The sequence below is a fragment of the Microtus pennsylvanicus genome, chromosome X (genome assembly GCF_037038515.1).
Source record: "Microtus pennsylvanicus isolate mMicPen1 chromosome X, mMicPen1.hap1, whole genome shotgun sequence".
NCBI lineage: Eukaryota > Metazoa > Chordata > Mammalia > Rodentia > Cricetidae > Microtus > Microtus pennsylvanicus.
This window is the reverse complement of record NC_134601.1, coordinates 73,793,437-73,815,053: the sequence shown is the minus strand read 5'-3', so window position 1 is coordinate 73,815,053 and position 21,617 is coordinate 73,793,437. Positions and strand designations below refer to the sequence as shown.

General features: G+C 37.8%; 1 pseudogene; it reads right to left on the bottom strand.

Annotated features, from left to right (window-relative positions):
* LOC142840368 (Wilms tumor protein 1-interacting protein-like) overlaps positions 1–21,617 on the bottom strand; it is a 100,806-nt pseudogene that overhangs the window by 42,907 nt on the left and 36,282 nt on the right.

Here is a 21,617-nt window from a genome sequence, read left to right as displayed (position 1 = left end):
TACAATAAAAAAAATTCTGAAAGCACCACAATCCCTGACTTCAAACTCTACTACAGAGCTACAGTACTGAAAACAGCCTGGTATTAGCATAAAAACCGACAGGAGGACCAATGGAACTAAATTGAAGACCGGATAGTAATCCACATACCTTCAAACCCCTGATTTTTGACAAAGAAGCAAAAAAAAAATATATCAAGTGGAAAAAAGAAACCATATTTAACAAATGGTGCTGGCATAACTGGATATCAACATATAGGAGAATGAAAATAGATCCATCTCTATCATCATGCATACAACTCAAGTCCAAATGGATCAATGACTTCAACATGAAGCCAGCCACACTGAACCTCACAGAAGAGAAAGTGGAAAGTACATTTGAATGCATTGGCACAGGAGACCACTTTCTAAATATAACCACGGTAGCACAAATACTAAGAAACAATTAATAAATGGGATCTCCTGAAACTGAAAAGTTTCTGTAAAGCAGAGTTCATGGTCAACAAAACAAAATGACAGCCTACAGAATGGGAAAATTTTGCACTAATCCCACATCAGACAAAGGTCTGATCTCCAAAATATACAAAAAACTCAAGAAAGTGGTCATCAAAAAACAAATAATCCAATAAAAAAAATGGAGTACAGATATAAACAGAAAGCTCTCAACAGAGGAATCTAAAATGGCTGAAAGAAGGAAATGTTCAACATCCGTAATCATCAGAAAAATGCAAATCAAAACAACTAAGAGATTCCATATTACACCTGTAAAAATGGCCAAGATCAAAAACACTGATGACAACTTCTGCTGGAGATGTTGTGAGGTAAAGGGAACACTTCTGCATTGCTGGTGGGAATGTAAGCTAGTACAGCTCCTTTGGAAGTCAGTGTGGTGATTTCTCAGAAAATTAAGAAACAACCTCCTCAAGACACAGTAATACCACTTTTGGGTATATATCCAAAGGATGCTCAATCATGTCACAAGGACATGTGCTCAACTATGTTCATAGCAGCATTGTTTGTCATAGCCAGAACCCGGAAAAAACCTAAATGCCCTTCGATCAAAGAATGGATAAAAAAATGGTATATTTAAACAACGGAGTACTACACAGCAGAGAAAATAATGACATCTTGAATTTTGCAGGAAAATGGATGGAGCTAGAAAACGTTATTTTGAGTGAGGTAACCCAGACCCAGTAAGACAATTATCAAATGTACTCACTCATGATTGTTTTTAAACATAAAGCAAAGAAAACCATCCCACAAATCACAATCCCAGGGAATCTAGACAACAATGAGGATGCTAAGAGAGACATACATAGATCTAATCTACATGGGTAGTAGAAAAAGACAAGATCTCCTGAGTAAATTGGGAGCATGGGGACCATGGAAGAGGATTAAGGGGAGGGGAAAGCCATGGAGGGGAGCAGAGAAAAATATAGAGCTCAATAGAAATCAATTTTTAAAAAGTTACAAAAAATGTTATATAATGTTATAAAGATGATAGAGACACTTAAGAAGGAAATTATCACCAAAAAAAAAAAAAAAGAAAACAAAACAAAAACCAGGAATTAACAATCCCTGGTCATTAATATCCTTTAATATCAATAGACTCAACTCACCTATAAAAAGACATAGGCTAACAGAATGGATTAAAAAAAGAATCCATCCTTATGCTTTATAAAAAAAAACACACCTCAACTTCAAAAACAGACATTTCTTCAGGGTAAAGGGTTGGGGAAAGTGCTTCCAATCAATTGGGCATAAGAAGCAAGCTTGTGTAGCTTTCCAAATATCTAACAAAACAACTCCAAACTAAAGGTAATTTAAAGAGATGAAAAATGATATTTCACACTTATCACAGGAGAAATCTATCAAGATGAAGTCTCAAATCTGAACATGTATGCCCCAACAAAAGGCATACATTTGTAAAAGAAACATTACTAAAGCTTAAATCACACATCAAAACCACATACTAATAGTGGGAGACTTCACTATCCCACTCTCACCAATGGACATGTCTGCCAGACAGAAAATTAACAGAGATACATGGAAACTAACTAACAGATGTTATGACTCAAATGGGCTTCAGGAAATTGCACCCAAAAACAAAAGAATATACCTTCTACTCAGCACTTCATGAAACATTCTGTATAAATAATCACATACTCTCTCACAAAGCAAATCTTAACAAATACAAAATATTTGGTAAAAAAAAAAAAACGTATCTTATCGGATCACCATGACTTAAAGTTAGAATTCAACTACAACACAGATTACAGAAAGGTTACCAACCCGTGGAAACTGAATAATGCTCAACTGCATCATCCCTGGTTCAAGAAAAAAATAAAGAAATTAAAGACCTCCTATAATTCAAGGAAAATGAATGTACAACATAGACAAGCTTATGGGACACTATGGAAAGCAGTACTAAGAGAACAGTTCATAGCACTAAATACCTACATAAAAAAAGTTGGAGAAATACCCCAATAGTGAATTAACAGAATACCTGAAAGCTCTAGCATGAAAAGAATCAAACTCACCCAGGAGGAGTAGATGCCAGGAAATAATCAAATTGAGGGCTGAAGTCAATAAAATAGAGACAAAGTAAATAATAGAAAGAATCAAGGAAACAAAGAGTTGGATCTTTAAGAAAATCAACAAGATAGTCAAACCCCTATCCAAATAGCTAAAAGACAGACAGAATTTTCAAATTAACCAAATCAGAAGTGAAAAGGAGGACATAATAAAAGACATTTAGGAAATTCAGGGAATAATTGGAACATATATCAAAAATCCATACTTCACAATATTGGAAAATTATTAAAAAAGCAATTTTATGGATAGGTTCCACATACAAAAACTAAATCAAAACCAGATAAAAAAATTTAAATAAACTATAACCCTTAAGGAAATATAAACAGTCATTAAAAGTCTTCAAACCAAAAAAATGCCCAGGACCAAATTATTTTAGCACAGAAGTCTACCAGAATTTCAAGAAAAAACTACTTCAAATACTCCTCAAATTGTTCCACACAATAGAAACAAAAGGAACATTTCCAAAGTCCTTTTACCAGACTATAGTTACCATGATACCCCAAACATACAAAGATACAACAAAAAAGAGAACTACAGAGCAATCTCCCTCATAAATATTGATATAAAAATACTCAATAAAATATTATCAAAGCAAATCCAAGAACACAACACTAAAATCATTCACCGTGTTCAAGTAGACTTCATCTAAGAGATGAATGGTTTGTTCAACATACCAAAATCTGACAATGTAATCCAACATATGAAGAAACTGAAAAAAAATGCATGAACATCTCATTAGATTCTGAAAATTCCTTTGAAAAAATCCAATACCCCTTTATGATAAAGGTCTTTGAGAGACCAGGAATGCAAGGAACATAACTAAACATAAAACAAGCTATTTAAATGAAGTCAACAGCCAATATCAAATTAAATGGTGAGAAACTCAAAGTGATTTCATAAATCAGGAAAAAGACAAGGCTGTCCACTCCCTCCTTGTCTACTCAATATGGTACTGGAACTTCTACCTGGAGCATTAAGACAACAAAAGGAGATCATGGGGATACAAATTAGAAAGGAAAAAGGCAAACTTTTGTTATCCAGAGATGATATGATAGCATACATGTGTGACACCAAAAACTCTACCTGGGAAGGCCTACAGCTGAAAAACACCTTCAGTAATGTGGTGGGATACAAGATTAACTCAAAGGAAAAAAGAATCGGTAGCCCTCCTATACACAAGGGATAAATGGACTGTGAAAGAAATCACCCTTTATAATACCACAAATACAAAATATCTTGGGGTAACTCTAACCAAACAAATGAACCACCTGTCTGACAAGAAATTTTAGTCTCTAAAGAAAGAAATTGAGAAAGATATCAGAAAATGAAAAGGTCTTCTATGCTCTTGGATCCATAAAATTAGCATAATAAAAATGGTAATCTTACCAAAAGCAGTTTACTGATTCAATGCATTTCCCATCAAAATCCCAACACAATTCTTCACAGACCATGAAGGAACAATACTCAACATCATATGAAAAAACAAAAATCATGAATAGCTAAAACAATCCTGGACAATGAAGGAACTGCCAGAGGCATCACCATCCCTGACTTCAAACTCTACTACAGAGCTATAGTAATAAAAACAGTTTAGTGTCAGGATGAAACAGACATGTAAACCAACGTAATTGAATCAAGGCCCTGACATTAATCCACACACCTATGAACACCTGATTTTGGACAAAGAAGCCAAAATTATACAATGGAAAAAGGAAGACATCTTTAACAAATGGTGCTGGCATAACTGGATGTCAACATATAGAAGACTGCAAATAAATACATATCTATTGCCATGCACAAAACCCAAATCCAAGTGGATAAAGAACCTAGACATAAATCGAGTTACATTGAACATAATAGAAGAGAAAGTAGGAAGTAACCTGAACACATTGGTAGAGGAGACCTTTTCCTAAATATAACACCAGTAGCACAGACAGTTGTAGTAATAAGAGCAGTGGGGCTGCATCCCCAGCACCCCGGCCGCCTGCTAGCTTATGCCCGAAATAACAACACACAAACTGTATTCATTTAAACACTGCTTGGCCCATATCTATCTAGCCTCTTCTAGGCTAATTCTCACATATTAATTTAGCTCATTTCTAATCATCTGTGTTGCACCCCAAGGTGCGCTTACCGGGAAGATTCTAGCCTACATCCATCCTGGTTCAGAGCTGAATCGTGTCTGTCTTCCCAGGAGCTGGGAGCATGGCGTCTCTCTGAGGCGTCTGCCCCCAAGAGGAGAGCTGTCGAGTCTGAGCTCACTTCCTCTTCCTCCCAGCATTCTGTTCTGTTTACTCCTCCCACCTATGTTTTAACCTATGAGGGCCAGCCAAGCAGTTTCTTTATTTTTTTAACCAATGACCTTCCTCCATCAGACAGTGAGAGCAACAATCAATAAATGGGATCACCTGAAACTGAGAAGCTTCTGTAAGGCAAAGGACATAGACAAAATGACTGCCTACAGAATGGGAAAAGATCTTTATCAACTCACCTCTGACAGAGTGCTGATCTTCAAAATAATAAAGAACTCGAGAAAGTAGACATCAAAATACAAAATAATCCAATTAAAAAATTGGGATAAAGGAAGGTTGGATAGGGGAGCACGGAAGCACAGTTCTTAGTTAAGGGAGCCACCTTAGGGTTGGCAAGAGACTTGAACCTAGAGTGGCTCCGCGGAGCCCAAGCCAAGGTCCCCAGTTAGTTCCTTGGGCAGCTGAGGATAGGGAACCTGAAATGACCCTAGCCTATAGCAATACTGACGAATATCTTGCATATAATCATAGAACCTTCATCTGGTGATGGATGGAGATAGAGACAGAGACCCACACTGGAGCACTGGACTGAGCTCCCAAGGTCCCAATGAGGAGCATAAGGAGGGAGAACATGAGCAAAGAAGTCAGGACCACGAGGGGTGCACCAACCCACTGAGACAGTGGAGCTGATCTACTGGGAGCTCACCAAGGCCAGCTGGACTATGACTGAAAAAGCATGGGATAAAACCGGACTGTCTGAACATGGCGAACAATGAGGGTTGATGAGAAGCCAAGGACAATGGCTACTTCATGTTCTGGCTTTGTGGGAGCCTAGCCAGTTTGGATGTTCACCTTCCTAGACATGGATGGAGGGGGGAGGACCTTGGACTTTCCACAGGGCAGGGAACCCTGAGTGCTCTTTGGACTGGAGAGGGAGGGGGAGGGGAGTGGTGGGAGGGGGAAAAGGGTGGGAGGAGGGGGAGGGAAATGGGAGGCTGGGTGGAGGGGGAAACTTTTTTTTTCCTTTTCTCAATAAAAAAAAAAGCATGTACATCTTACAAGACAATTAAAAGAAATTGGAAACTCTGAAAAAAAAAAGAAATAAAAAAACTGTTCCATCTTAAAAAAAAGTGCACAATAGGATCTTATTCCTTGACAAAATCAGAGCCACTTGTAAAATATCTCTTAAAAGTCGCTAGAGAGCCGGGCGTTGGTGGTGCACGCCTTTAATCCCAGCACTCGGGAGGCAGAGGCAGGCGGATCTCTGTGAGTTCGAGGCCAGCCTGGTCTACAAGAGCTAGTTCCAGGACAGGAACCAAAAGCTACAGAGAAACCCTGTCTCGAAAAATCAAAAAAAAAAAATTCGCTAGAGAAAGTGCTAAATTGAATTATAGTATTTCATTTTGGAGAATTACTTATGAACGTTACAGAATATTTTTAAGATAAAATAAGCAATTCTAGTCTTGTATAGATGAAAAAGACTGGGATAGTGATAGAAATTCACATTAGGAATTTTTAAAATGATTATAATTTACACAGAATTTCTACCATGAAGTGTAAATATATGTGTAATCACTCTAAAAACTGTCTTATAAGTAGAAGAAGTCAATGTTTTCTTTTGACAAAAAAAGATTTAAAGTGCAATTTGGCCCCTTGCATCTTTTATGCTATTAACACTACCCAAGTGTTTTGAAGGAGGGCCATTCCAAATCTTTCAGAATACTAGATGATTAAGAACCTTTTGTTTCCATCATGGGAACCTCTTTATTCAGCACAGGTTTTCCCTAGTAAAAAAAGTGAAAACTGATTTTACCTGTTTATGTGTTTGAAACTTGTTTCTTTTGATAATGAATAAGAACTAATTATTCTGACAACCTTCAGTAAAGTTTGATTTATTTCACTGCGGCAGGGCCTTGTTATGTAGTTCTGGCTGGCTTAAAAATTCTAATCTTTTTACCTCAACTTCATAAATTCTGGTTTGTTATATATGTGCTAATATGCCTGACTGTATAATAAACTTTCAAAATACACTATTAAACTTAGATCTAATAAAACTACATCATATTTGGATTATCATCTCTAGTTCCCTGTTTGCATATGTATATTCTTTTCTTCCTTCCTTTCTTCCTTTCCTTCCTTCATCCTTCCCTTCTTCTTTTCTTCCTTTCAATTTATCACCGCATTTACCCTTCTTCCCCTCCTCCGATTCCCTCCCCTATTCTTTTCTGCCAACCCTATCCAGTGCTTCTCCATTTTTTTCCAAAAAAGGCTGGTCTTTCATGTATATATATATATAAAAAACATGGCATATTAAGTTGCAGTAAGACTAGGCACCTCCCCTTGTATTAAGCCTGGACAAGTCAACTCAATATAAAGAATAGGTTTCCAAAAGCCAGCCAAAGTGTTAGGGATAATTCCTGTTTCCACTGTTAGGAGTCCCACAAGCAGATCAAGCTATACATCTGTGGTGTCTGCACCACCAGGAACTGCAATCCAGCAAGGGTCTGGGAATTAAAGAGCACACAAGAGATGTGATTCACTCTTGAAGCAAGAATTTCAATTTTATTTGTTTACAGTCAGGTTATATAGCACTCTCCTTGACTAGTAGCCATGCTCTGAGAAATTTCCACTGCATGCCCACAAGCTATCATATTACTAAACCACTTCCTTGTTTTCAGAAACTCATGAGGGTCAAAACATTCGGTGCTCAGAACAACTACAAGCACAGAAAAACAAGTTTTTTACTCCAGCAGGCAAAAGATCATAGAAAGTTCAGGGTCTGAGGGTCTGCAGATCCCAATAGCACCCACTTTTCTATATAATTAGAACAAGCTTGTCTTAGGTTGTAGAAGGATAAATTTACATCTTACTCATCAACCAGAACACTTGCCTTTACACACAAGTTCTCTGTCTTAGGTTGATTGTAAAAGGATCCTGTCTTGCATGTCTTTGAATCACTGTACTTTCCATAGCATGCTGACCCATACTGCTCTCAGAGGAAGCCCACTTAATTAGGCAAGCATTAGTATTTAGTAGTGATATTAAATTGCTGTTGTTGCTGTCACTGACACCTGTTGTAAAGGCAGAGAAATAGAGACCCTCCAGGTACAAGAGTTTCTAAGGCAACAGGCCCAGACCAGATCTTTAGCAAGCCTAGGCCATAAAGAATGCCCTTAGTGAGAGAATCAATGGTAGTGGGAGGAACACAATTCATAGTAATCTTGAGAATATCTCTAGCTAGGGATGTAGTAAAATTAAGAAACTGCATGTTTTACGGTCCCTTAAGATAGGAATTTAACTGGAGGAGAGTAGTACTAAGATTCTTGACTGGCCCAGTTGTGACACAGATGTGATGGAAAAAAGGAAAACAACTAGCCATTTGTAAATCCCATAAAAAGTCTAACTGTTACTGTAAAAGGGCAGTCTGTAAGTTAAGTTGTAGAATGTCCTGGTAAACATTAAGGGAATTTCGGGTCTCTACAGCAATGGCAACCTGTCTGGCTAGGGAATCGACAGTGCTAGCCACAGCATCACTCTGACTGATGGCAATTTTTGGCTGCTGCAGCAGAGGCCACAGAGGTGACAATAGTGATCGCTACAACTGCAGTGATTTCAAAGTCTTGGTGAAGGCGACTCAGCACCAGCTGATCATTGTGGGTGATGTTTACTGGCATGGACACCAGGCCTGGCACATAAAGTATAACAGCGGCTGTGTCATTGGCCCAACAGCTGTTTAAATAACATGAAACTTGAGAGCAGTTACGAGTAGAATCATTTAAGGTGTGGTTAGTTAAAAGAAACCAAAATGGCCCTGACATACGGACAGATGTATGAAAAGTCTTACTTTGGTTTTATTTTATCTGTAAGATACTTTTAAAGATACTTGTGGCATTTTATTTTGCTGTGTCATTAAACAAGGTAGAATCTTGCACAGCCAAGGGCCCAAAATTTAGACTTCCACCCTGTGAAGGTAGGCACTATCCCATATTGGGCTGTATTTTGGAAATGAAACTCTTGAGAAATTGTTGCATTACCAATACTCCCCACCACCATAATGAATTGTATAAAGTATAGGGAGTATTGGTAATGCATTCTGGCCATAATGCTAGTACTACAAATTTATAAACTATAGGACTGGGTGAACATTTAGTGGCTGGAGCCTCATGAGAGGTGGCATTGTGCATATCATATAATGGCATCCATATATTATGAAATCCAATAGCAGAAGCATTGGTAGAACAGGGGGCAAAATTGTTTATAGAGGCATTGCTAATAACAACACAAAGAGAAGGAAAATTTAGCAGAGATAAATTACTTATTTTCTGAAAACACAGACTGTCAGATAGGTTCGACATACCAGTAACATTACTGCATTCCCAATTAATGGGAATGACTGGCTGTCAGGTAGCCCAATCAGTGGAAAGAAAATATGGCTACATAGAACTATCCAGACCCACTGACATAAGCACCGATGAATTCTTGACCAGGGCCCATTGTACCTTATAACATTGTTCCTTGTCCTTTTATTACTGTGGTTTTTCTCATACTCTTGGATATTTTGTGAAGTAAACTCTGAAGACTTGTGATAGTGGGAGATAGGGTCAGCTGCTAGCCTCAGAGATTCACATGTTATTTAGGTATTTTCTTCCTTTTTGAAGGAAATATGGTGTGCAGTGCCAGTTTCTGCATAAATTCTCAGGTCTCAGCTCTCCTGCCGGCCAGTTCCAACTGTGTCTCTGAATGCTGATAAGGATATCTTCTACTTGGAGATATCTGTCTCTAAATCCCTGAGCCCTTGGAGAAGCCTTGCACAGGCTCTTAATTTCTTCAATTGCTAGGCTTTTTTCCTGACTAGACCTCAGATTTATATTTTCTATCCATTAAGGTAGAGCATTTATTAAGTATTCACATTAGGATTCTTCTGGTTACCTAAGTTTATGCTCCTGCAATGGGCTGTTTTGCAGTTTTCACATCCAGCCCTCCATTCTGGGTGTCTTTCCACCTACTATATGCATATAGCACTATGAGATGGCATTACAACTTGATTGGTTTTTTATTTATTCATATGGTCACATTTCTCAGAAGATGGCAAACCTATCCCAGCTGCTGCTGCTGACACAGCACAACTTAAATAGTGGGTTAACTTTATTAATTTGGGTAGTTATCAGATTATAGCCATTTTTGTGGATTTCCTTTGGTAGCTTTCATAGGTCTCACCTTGGCTTATTTATTTTACTGTTTCCTTGAATTTTTCTCTTATAAGAATAATGTCTATGTTTTAGTCCTGATTCTTCTTCTTCATTGAGTTATGTAGATTCAGCTCCTAAGCAATCTTCTTACTTGGAAGTCCAACTGGCTAGTTTTATTTGTGTGTTGGTACATTTAGAACAAGGTACTATGTAGCCCAAGGTGGCCTCAAATACACTATGCACTCAAAGCTATACTCAAAGCTGGCATTGATCTTCTTATCTTCTTGTTTCTACCTCCTATGTGAGATTATATGTGTTCATAACCACACTTGTCACAACTTGTTTATTTAAAAATCAAAACAAAAATAAAAGCAAAGAAAACACAGTAAAATTGATGAACACCTAGTTCCAACAACCAAAATAAGGACAGTTGAGACATATTTAGAAATTTAGAGGTAAAAAAAATATTACTACAAATATCAAAACATACTTCTAAAAAGCAACTTCCATACCTAAGAATCTAGGACTATTGTAGAAGAGTTAAGAATCTAGGACTATTGTAGCAAAATGGATGAAGAAACTTAAGTTCCAGGGTATCAGAGTCATTTGTGATACTTTCTCTCTAGTAATTGTATAAGCTACACCCACAAAGTTTCACCAACATGACTGCCTGTACATGAGCTGAACAAATATAACAATAGACATGTTAAAGTAGGCAGAGAGTACCGTGATGTCGCAATCCTACACAAAGAAACACAGGCAACTAAGGAATGCTGAGAGTAGGAGAAATAGTCTTCTCCCCAGGAAGAGCATACTAGTTGATTATTCAATAGCAAACTGTCAACCCAGGAAATACACGTACAGATTGAACAGTTTTGTGTATGAATATGTATATATGACAATTAATGAAAAAAAAGATTCCATGAATTTGAAGGAGAGCAAAGAGCAAGGAGGAGTGTTGTTAAATTTTCTTTTACTCTAGCCCCACATTTGTATGCCAAAATGTTGTGAATTCTTGGACTCTTTGCTCTTACTTTTTGCCTCCTTGGGGGGGGGGCTACCACCCAGCTCCCAAATCAATCACACACTGAGGCTTATTCTTACTTATAAATGCCCAGGCTTATCTTGGATTATTTCTAGCCAGCTTTTCTTATCTTAAACTATCCCATCTTCATTTTGTCTCCAGCTTTTTTCCTTTTCTTACTTCAGTATATCTTACTTTCTCTTTTTCTTCATAGCTAGCTGCATGTCTCGTGACTGGCCCCTGGCATCCTCCTCTCCTTGTACTCTCACCTTCCCTTCTCCTTTTTCTCTTATTCCTCCTTTCCTTGTTCTTGCTCCTCTCTTTTCTCCTCATTTCTCCCTCAATTTATACTCTCTGACTGCCTGCCACACCTATCCTTCCCATCGCTTCACTATTAGCCTTTCATCTCTTTATTAGACCAGCAGATGTTTTAGACAGGCAAGAAATCACAGCTTCACAGAGTTAAAGAAATACACCATAAACAGAAATAGCACATCTTTACATCACAGCACAAATGTTGCACAACATAAACAAAAGTAACACACGCAAAATAATATTCTACAGAGGATTACATAGGAGAGTGTGGATAGAGGAAAGGAAGGAAGATATGATCTAATTATATTATGATTTCAAAAATAAAATAAAAATAAAACACAAAAAAATAAAATAAAACACAAACAGATAGGCACGTAACCACATTAACAAAAAGAAAGAAATAAGATACCCATGTAAAAAATTAAAGGTGGAAAGCACAATATTACTACAAATATTAATATACCCCAAGGGTTCCTTATGGAATATTATAAAAATATATTGATAGAAGGTGGATAAAGCAATATCTAAAACCATGACATACTTAAATTGAACCAGTGTAACTGTACTGAATAGTCTTATGTCAATCTGACAAGAGCATTTGTTCAACCATGTTCACAGCAGTATTATTTGTAATAGCCAGAACCTGGAAACAACCTCGATGCCCCTCAATGGAAGAATGGATGAAGAAAGTGTGGAATATCTACACATTAGAGTACTACGCTGCGGTAAAAAACAGTGACTTCTCGAATTTTGCATACAAATGGATGGAAATAGAAAACACTATTCTGAGTGAGGTAACCCAGACCAAAAAGATGAACATGGGATGTACTCACTCATAATTGGTTTCTAGCCATAAATAAGGGTCATGGAATCTACAATTGGTGAACCTAAAGAAGCTAAGTAAGAAGGTGAACCCAAGGGAAAACATATAGTTATCCTCTTGGCTATGGGAAGTAGACAAAATTGCCGGGGAGAAAATTGGGATCTTGGGGCTGGGGTGGGATGGGGGTAAGGGGAGACAGGGAGAGAAAAGGGAGAAGGGGAGGATGGGGGGAACTAGGGGAAAAAGGAGGATTGGGATAAAGGAAGGTTGGATAGGGGAGCACAGAAGCACAATTCTTAGTTAAGAAAGCCACCTTAGGGTTGGCAAGAGACTTGAACCTAGAGTGGCTCCCCGGAGCCCAAGCCGAGGTCCCCAGTTAGTTCCTTGGGCAGCTGAGGATAGGGAACCTGAAATGACCCTAGCCTATAGCAATACTGACAAATATCTTGCATATAATCATAGAACCTTCATCTGGTGATGGATGGAGATAGAGACAGAGACCCACACTGGAGCACTGGACTGAGCTCCCAAGGTCCCAATGAGGAGCAGAAGGAGGGAGAACAAGAGCAAAGAAGTCGGGACCACGAGGGGTGCACCCACCCACGGAAACAGTGGAGCTGATGTATTGGGAGCTCACCAAGGCCAGCTGGACTGTGACTGAAAAAGCATAGGTTAAAACTGGACTCTCTGAAGACGGCGAACAATGAGGGCTGATGAGAAGCCAAGGACAATGGCACGGGGTTTTGATCCTACTTCATGTTCTGGCTTTGTGGGAGCCTAGCCAGTTTGGATGTTCACCTTCCTAGATATGGACAGAGGGGGGAGGATCTAGGGCAGGGAACCCTGACTGCTCTTTGGACTGGAGAGGGAGGGGGAGAGGAGTGGGGGGAGGGGGAGAAGGGTGGGAGGAGGGGGAGGGAAATGGGAGGCTGGGAGGAGGTGGAAACTTGTTTTTGTTTCTTCCTTTTCTCAATAAAAAATTAAATAAAACAATTAAAAAAAGAGAAAGAGAGGAAAGAAAAGAAGAAAAAGAGAATAAATGTCTTCACATAATATAGTTGTAAGTCATTTTCTTAACTAGAGATTGATGTGAGTGCCCTGTCCATTGTGGGTGATTCCATCCCTGGACTGGTGGCCCTGGGCTCTATAAGAAAGCAGGCAGAGCAAGTTATGAGGATCAAGTCAGTAATTAGCACCTTTGCACGCCCTTGGCATCAGATCCTTCTTCTAGGTTCCTGCCCTGTTTGAGTTTCTGTCCTAACTTCCTTCAATATTAAACAGCAATATGGAGTCTAAACCAAATAAGCCCCCTTTTTCCTCAACTTTCCTTTTGATCATGGTCTTTCATTGCAGCAATAGAAATTGTGACACTAATAAAATCAGTATAACTTGATCAGAAATGCAAGAAGAGATTGAAAAGGAGAGCCAAATAACAGATATAGTTACTGCTGAGTTCTACAAGAAATTTCTAGAAGTACTAATATCAATGTACTAAAATTTTTCTATAAGATAGAAAAAAAGGAATGCTACCAAATTCTATTATATGATGATATTATTATCTTAATAACAATACTATGTAAGGTCCCAACAGCAACTGAAAGAAAGTTACATACTAGGCTTCATAAATCAATACACAGAAAGCAAAACAAATAGAAACGAGGGTCAACAGCATATTTAAAATAGCATAATTGATATTGAAGATGATTCCATTAATGGAATAAAAAGATAACTCAATATATGATAATCAGTGATGGTGGAGGGTCATCTGTCTGTCTATTTGTTACTTTCATTGGCTAATAAGGAAACTGCTTTGGCTTTTTGGTAGGGCAGGATTTAGATAGGTGGAGAAGACAGAACAGAATGCTGGGAAGAAGGGAAGTGAGGCAGACGTCATGAAGCTCTGACCCAAGACGGACATAGGCTAGAATCTTCCTGGTAAGCCACCACCTCATGGTGCTACACACATTAATAGAAATGGGTTAATCAAGATATGAGAGTTAGCCAATAAGAGACTGGAGATAATGGGCCAGGCAGTGTTTAAAAGAATACAGATTCTTTTAATTATTTCAGGTATAAAGCTAGCTTTGCAGGAGCTGGGCAGGATGAAAAACAGGCCTGCCCACAATTCTTCACTACAAATCAGTGTATGTAATTCCATCACATAAACAGATTCAAGAACAGAAATCCACATAAACATCTTAATAGATGTAGAAAACATTTTGTCAGAATTAGACATCAATTAATGATAATATCACTGAATAAAATAGAATGATAGGGTGCAAATCATTATAGAAATACACATATGACAATATTGTAAATACATTACACTAAATGAGAAAAAATTATTCTTTTTCTTTAAAATCAAGAATAATATAGAAGTGTCAACTCTCAGTATTATTATTTAATATAATTGTTGCAGTCTTTTTTATTGATTTTTATTGAGCTCTACATTTTTCTCTGCTCCCCTCCCTGCCTCTCCCCTCCCCTTCAACCTTGTCTGAAGGTCCCCATGTTCCCAGTTTACTCAGGAGATCCTGTCTTTTTCTACTTCCCATGTAGATTAGATCTATGAATATCTCTCTTAGTATTCTCATTATTGTCAAAGTTGTCTGGGATTGTTAATTGTTACAGTCTTAACCAGATTACTAAGACAAGAAAATGGAATACAATAGGAAAGGAAAAATATGAAATTATCCCCATAGTCTGATGGCATGATCCAATATTGGAAGAAATATTAAGGAGTGCATTAGAAATATTACAAATCTGATTAGTATTTTCAACAAAATATAAACATACGTAATTAAGAATAAATATGAATAGCTTTTATGAATGCCAATAAAAAACATGCTGAGAAGTAAATGAGGAAAGCAATCATATTTATCATATCCTTAGCAAATAAAATACCTAGGAATAAACATAACCAAGTAGGTGAAACATCTTAGAATTGAAACTATAAAACACTGATGAAAGAAATTGAACAATGTACCAAAAGATTAAATAACCTCACAAATTAATAGATACGCAAATAAGTGTGTACTATAAAATAAGCAAACTGTGTCAACCATAAATATGAGAATAAAATATTTAAGCATACTAAAATGCTATAAAATTTATAAACATAAATTTAAATTCATAAAATAACATATGACAATGTTTTCCCTATTTTGTTTATAATTGAAAATTTTCCTGCCCTGGGACCATTTTCCACCTACTGAGTTGTCTTGTTTAGTCTTGATAAGATGGTTTGTGCTCCATCATGTAAACGTACCACATTTTTCTTAACCATTCTTTGGTTGTTTCAGGTTCTGGCCAGGACAAACAAGGTTGCTGTGAACATAGTTGAGCCCATGTCCTTGTGGTATAATGAGCATCCTTTGGATATATACCCAAAAATGGTACTGATGGGTTTTGAGGTAGATTGATTCACAATTTTCTAAAAAACACCATATGGATTTCCAAAGTGAATAGACACATTTACACTGCCTCCAGCTGTTGTAATAGGAGCGGCAGGGCTGCGTCTCCAGCACCCCGGCCGCCTGCTAGCTTATGCCCTGAAATAATTACACAGACACTGTATTCTTTTAAACACTGCTCAGCCCATTAGCTCTAGCCCTTACTGGCTAATTCTGATAACCCGATCAACCCATCTCTAATTAACTGTGCAGCATCAGTCTTACGCGGAAAGATTCTAGCCTACGTCCATCCTGGGTCTGAGCTTCATGCGTCTGTCTGAGGTGTCTTACCTCACTTCCTCTTCCTCCCAGCATTCTGTTCTGTTTACTCCTCCCACCTATGTTTTAACCTATGAGGCCAAGCAGTTTTCTTTATTACTTAACCAATGAAATCAACAGATTGATATATGACATTCCCATATCATCCAGCAATGGAGGAATGTTCTCCTTGTTCTATATCCTCTCCAGTATAAACTGTCACTTGTGTTTCTTATCTTTGCCATTCTGAAAGTTATAAGATGGAATCTCTATTTTTTTTCTCAATTTTGCTGATGGTTAAGGATGTTGAGCATTTCCTTACGTGTCTTTCAGCCATTTTAGATTCCTCCATTGAGAGTTCTCTGTTTAGGTCTGTACTCCATTTTTTAAATTGTGTTATTTGTTATTTTGATGACTAGTTTCTTGAGTTCTTTTTATGTTTTGGAAAACAGACCTCTTTCTGATGTGGGGTTGGTCAAAATCTTTACCCATTCTGTAGAACACAGCAGAGAAAAATAATGACATCCTGAAATTTGTGGGCAAATGGATGGAACTAGAAAACTTCATATTAAGTGATGTCACCCAGATCCAGAAAGACAATTATCATATGTTCTCACTCATAAGTGGTTTTTAAACATAAATCAAAAAAAACCCAGCCTACAAATTACAATCTCAGAGAATCTGGACTACAATGAAGACCCTAAGAGAGACATACATGGACCTAATCTACATGGGCAGTAGTAAAAGGCAAGATCTCCTGAGTAAATTGGGAGCATGAGGACCATGGGAGTGAGTTTAATGGGAGAGGAGAAGCAGGGAGGGGAACAGAGTAAAATATATAGCTCAATAGAATTGATTAAAAAATATGGTTTGTGGCTAGTCATATTGTAACATGATATGCTGTGTTTGGTTGGTATCTTTGGGATGCCTGCACCTTTCTAAAGGGAGATGGAGAAATGGACCTGGGGAAGAAAGGGGTAGGCAGGGGAATTGAGAGGAGTGGAATGAAGGGAAAATGTTTCAGGATAAAATGAATGAGAGAAGAATAAATCTAGAAAAATATTTTGGAGCTTTTGCTTGTGAGTTACCTGGCCAGCAAGGAGATCTGATCTTGCTACCAGAAAATACATCAGTGGGGGTGAGTGAGTTCCTGACCCTCAGCAGCAGCTGGAGACAAAGCACAGACATTCGTCATCCTCCTATAGTTCCCAGTCTTCCTGCAGGGGCTATTATCTCCAGATACTGCCTCTCTCTTCCTTCCCCACACAGCTTGCATCCAGAAATCCCCTACCTACTGCCTCCCTTCTTGGGGCCCATACCATCCCCCAGCTCAGTCTGTTTGGGCACTGGACCGAGTCGTGAGTGCAACCAGGCAGGTGGGAGTACCAGTGTTTCAATAGCCTGCCCGCAGCAAGGTAGGCCTTTCGTTTGCAAGCTCCCTCGCCAGCAGGGAGACCTGATCCTATAAAAGAAGACCCATAGGGGAGCATTAGGAGGAAGAGATGGGCAGGAGCCAATGCAATAATTCCTCCAACAATCTGAAAAACAACGTGAAATCACCAGAGCCCAGCGAACTTAAAACGGGAGGATTTGAACACCTTACGCAAGAAGAAGTAGAAAAAAAATGACTTTATAAAAGTTATAGAGGCCCTTAAACAGGAGGTGAAAAACTCCGTTAAAGAAATGGATGAGAAGAATAACAAAAAGTTTGAAGAACTGAGTAAATCCGTAAATGATATCCTAGAAAACAAAGGAAAAACAATCAAACAGATAATTGAAACAGTTCAAGACTTGAAAACTGAAATGGAGGCAAGGAAGAAAACACAAACCGAGGGACAGCTGGATATGGAAAATCTAGGCAAACGAATAGAGACTACAGAAACAAGCATAACTAACAAAATACAAGAGATATAAAAAAGAATCTCAGATTCTGAAGATACCATAGAGAAAATAAACGCACTGATCAAAGAAAACAGCAAATCCCACAAATTCTCATCTCAAAACATCCAAGAAATCTGGGATACAAAAAGACCAAACCCTAAGAATAATAGGGGTAGAAGAAGGAGAAGTACAGCTCAAAGGCCCAGAAAATATATTCGACAAAATTATTGAAGAAAACTTTCCCAATCTAAAGAAGGATATTCCTATGAAGGTTCAAGAAGCATACAGAACACCTAATAGACTGGATCAAAAAAATCCCCTCACCATATAATAATCAAAACACAAAACATACAGAATAAAGAAAGAATCTTAAGAGTTGTGAAGGAAAAAGGTCAAGTAACTTATAATGGTAAACCGATCAGACTTACACCTGACTTCTCTTTGGAAACAATAAAAGCCAGAAGATCTTGGATAGATGTGCTGCAGAAACTAAGAGACCATGGATGCAAGCCCAGACTGCTATAACCAGCGAAGCTTTCATTCACTATAAATGGAGAAAACAAAATATTCCAAGATAAAAACAAATATAAACAATACGAAGCCACAAGTCCAGCCTTACAGAAAGTAATAGAAGGAAAATCACAAACCAAGGAATCCAACAATGCCCACAATAACTCAGACATCTAGCAACTGTTTACCAGCACAACTCAAAGAAGGGAAACACATAACTCTACTACCAAAAAGGAAAAAAGAAATTACTGGAGTTAACAACCACTGGTCATTAACATCACTTAATATCAATGGACTCAATTCACCTAGAAAAAGGCACAGGCTAAGAGATTGGATATGAAAACAGGATCAACACTCTGCTGTTTACAAGAAACACACCTCAACCACAAAGACAGTCATCTACTCAGAGTAAAGTGTTGTGAAAAGGTTTTTCAATCAAACGGACCTAAGAAACAAGCATTCTAATTTCTACCAAAATTGACTTCAAACTAAAATCAATCAGAAGAGATAGAGATGGACACTTTATACTCATAATAGGAACAATCCTTCAGGATGAAGTCTCAATCCTGAATATCTATGCCCCTAATATAAAAGCACCCACTTATGTGAAAGAGACGTTACTAGAACTCAAGGCAGTCATCAAACCCCACACACTAATAGTAGGAGACTTCCACATGCCTCTCTCACCAATGAACAGGTCAATCAGACAGAAACCTGATGGAGGAGGGTCATCTTTCTATCTGTTGCTTTCATTGGTTAATTAATAAGAAACTGCTTGGCCTTTGATAGGAAAGAAAATTAGGTAGGTGGAGTAAACAGAGCAGAATGCTGGGAGAAAGAAGCCGAGTCAGTCAGTCGCCATGATTCTCCCACCCGACACAGATGCAGGTTAGGATCTTACCGGTAAGCTACCACCTTGTGGTGTTACACCGATTATTAGAAATGTGTTAGATCAATATGTAAGAGCTAGCCAATAAGAGGCTGGAACTAATGGGCCAGGCAGTGTTTAAAAGAATACAGTTTCCATGTAATTATTTCGGGTATAAAGCTAGCCAGGAAAGTAGCCTGCCACTCCTATTTCAAAAGAAACCTAACAGAGAAATAAGAGAATTAATGGAGGTAATGAATCAAATGGACTTAACAGACATCTAGAGAACATTCCACCCAAATAGGAAAGAATATACCTTCTTCTCTGCTGCTCATGGAACCTTCTTGAAAATTGACCATATACTTGGTAACAAAGCAAACTTCCACAGATACAAAAAAGTATTAGTAACCCCCTGGGTCTTATCGGATCACCATGGAATAAAGTTAGAATTTAACAATAATTCTACCCCCAGAAAGCCTACAAATTCTTGGAAGCTTAACAGTCAACTACTGAACTACCCCTGGGTCCGGGAAGAAATAAAGAAAAAAATTAACATCTTCCTCAAATTCAATGAAAATAACAACACAACATACCCAAACCTATGGGACACTATGAATGCAGTGCTAAGAGGAAAGTTCATAGCACTAAGTGCCCACATTAAAAAAACGGAGAAAGCTCACATATGAGACTTAACAGCACAGTTGAAATCTATAGAAAAAAAGAGGCAGACTCACCCAGGAGGAGTAGAAGACTGGAAATAATCAAACTGAGGGCGGAAATAAACAAAATAGAAACACAGAAAACAATCCAAAGAATCAATGAAACAAAGAGCTGGTTCTTTGAGAAAGCCAGCAAGATTGACAAACCTTTATCTAAACTAATCAAAAGGTAGAGAGAAAACAGGCAAATTAACAAGATCATAAATGCAATAGGGGACAGAACAACAGACACTGAGGAAATTCAGAGAATCATTAGATCTTACTACAAAAGCTTATATGCAACAAAGTTGGAAAATGTAAAAGAAACGGACTTATTTTTAGATAAGTACCATTTACCAAAATTAAATCAAGACCAGTTGAACAATTTAAATAGACCTATCAGTCTTGAGGAAATAAAAGCTGTCATAGAAAACCTCCCAACCCCTCAAAAAAAAAAAAAAAGCCCAGGACCTGATGGTTTTAATGCAGAATTTTATCACAACTTCCAAGAAGAACTGATACCTATACTCCTTAATATGTTTCACATAATAGAATCAGAAGAGTCATTGCCAAACTCTTTTTATGAAGCTACAGTTACCCTGATTCCAAACCCACACAAAGACGCAACTAAGAAAGAGAATTACAGACCAACCTCACTCATGGACATTGATGCAAAAATTCTCAATAAAATTCAGGCAAACAGAATCCAAGAACACATCAGAAAAAAATCCATTACTATCAAGTAGGCTTCATCCCAGAGATGCAGTTCTGGTTCAACATACCAAAATCTATCAATGTAATCCATCATATAAATAAACTGAAAGAAAAAAAAACCTATAATCATTTCATTAGATGCTGAAAAAGCATTCGACAAAATTAAACACCCCTTTATGATAAAGGTTTTGGAGAGGTTAGGGATATATGGATCATACCTAAATAAAATAAAAGCAATATATAGCAAGCCAACAGTTAATATCAAATTAAATGGAGAGAAACTCAAAGCCATTCCAATAAAATCCGGAACAAGACATGGCTGTCCACTCTCACCATATCTCTTCAACATAGTTCTTGAAGTTCTAGCAATAGCAATAAGACAAGGTAAGGAGATCAAGAGGATTCGAATCAGAATAAAAGAAATCAAACTTTCGTTATTTGCAGATGATATGATAGTGTACATTAGTGACACACAAAACTCTACCAAAGAACTCCTATAGCTGGTAAATAACTTCAGTGATGTGGCAGGTTACAAGATCAACTCAAAAAAAAAAAATCAGTAGCCCTCCTATACACAAAGGATAGAGACGCAGAGAGGAAATTCAGAGAAACTTCACCTTTTACGATAGTCACAATTAGCTATCCTGGGTAACTCTAACCAAGGAAGTGAAATATCTATTTGACATGAACTTTAAGGCATTGAAGAAAGAAATTGAAGAGGACACCAGAAAATGGAAGGATCTCCCATGCTCTTGGATGGGTAGGATCAACCTAGTAAAAAGGGCAATTCTACCAAAGGCAATCTATAAATTCAACGCAATCCCCATTAAAATCACAACAAAATTCTTCTCAGACCTTGAGAGAACAATAATGAACTTTATATGGAAAAACAAAAAAACCCAGGATAGCCAAAATAATCTTATACAATAAAGGAACTTCTGGAGGCATTACCATCCCTGACTTCAAACTTCTTTACAGAGCTACAGTATTGAAAACAGCTTGGTATTGGCATAAAAACAGAGAAGTCGACCAATGGTATCG